Here is a 1,368-nt window from a genome sequence, read left to right as displayed (position 1 = left end):
CAAATAATTCTATTTTTTTATTTTCTTTTCTCTGATTTTTTTTTCTTCTGATTTTTTTTTTCTATATCCAAACAAAACCTAAGAGTCTTCTATTACCCTTTCATTTATTTGTTAGTTACTGTATGTGGTTTTGTCACTACTCGTGGGTTTTTCCGTGTTTTTGAGTTTGTATCTTAGATTTTTAGTAAAACTTTCGTAATTTTGTTCTGATCTAACGGTTTGATATACACTGGTTCAAATCAATCTTTTTTTCCCTTTATATTACACGTGTTTACGTAACGAATCGTTTCAACTTTCAAATTTCATTATCGCTGTAAAGTAACGCAGTCAATTTAAATTGTAAAACTACGGTATGAAACATCATTGTCGATATTCAAAGAATAGGCAAGTAAAGTTAGAGCTGTCGGTTTAATTTATTGATTTTTCATAGTAGGTTAGATTTTTGTTTATATTTTAAATGGTTTTGATTCTAGTTTATAATACAAATTAAATGCATTTACTATGTAACGGTAATATTTTGGAAAAAAAAACAAAATTTATTTTATTTAATATTTATACACGTATAGCAATGTAATTCCCATGTACGTTACTAAGTTACAATAAGATTTGATTAAGCTTAAAATGGAGAGTGAAACTTGTGAATTTCCAATGATTAGATTGGATACCTCTTATGAAAAGGAAGAAGGAACAAAAAAGTGGTCAATATCACAAATAGTCAAGTCCTTGTCACCTCAAATACATATGTAGAATAAGGACACTATGTTGTAGCTTTTTTTTCTGGGAAAACTTGGTACTTATATTTCTTTTTATTTTTTTTTCCCCTCTTAATCATCGATTCGATCATAAGTCACTATGATATCAGTGGTAGGGAAATAAAGTTGAGGATTTTATTCTTAAAAAAGAAATATATTATAGATATTTATAACGAATGTATATCTCTAACATTACTAGTCATTAACACTAACACAAACACAAAATAGTAAAATCAACTCAAACGTATAAGAATCATATCTGGCTATGTTCGTAAAATTTTATCCGGAGGAAAAAAATGAAAATAATATAAACGTCATTTCCGGAAAAGGGTATCCAACCACTTATTGTCTTATTGTGCAATTAATTCAAAAATAAAATTAGCAATGGGAAAGATTACAAAAATTAAAGGTCATCACTTCTCCATGAGATAATCATGTATGTTAATTTACTGTAAGAAGATAACTTTTTACTCCATGTGCGATGCCGTCGTATTAAACACCTAACCATTGAATACCGTTCGATTATTGTTATGGTCAAACGTTCAAAATTCAACTCTTCGGGAGGAGTGGAGGACCAAAACCAAAGTCCAGAAAAAAGAGTCAAACGCTGAGTTTA

Source organism: Arachis ipaensis, chromosome B05 (assembly GCF_000816755.2).
Source record: "Arachis ipaensis cultivar K30076 chromosome B05, Araip1.1, whole genome shotgun sequence".
NCBI classification, from domain to species: domain Eukaryota; kingdom Viridiplantae; phylum Streptophyta; class Magnoliopsida; order Fabales; family Fabaceae; genus Arachis; species Arachis ipaensis.
Note: the sequence above shows the minus strand (reverse complement) of the source record.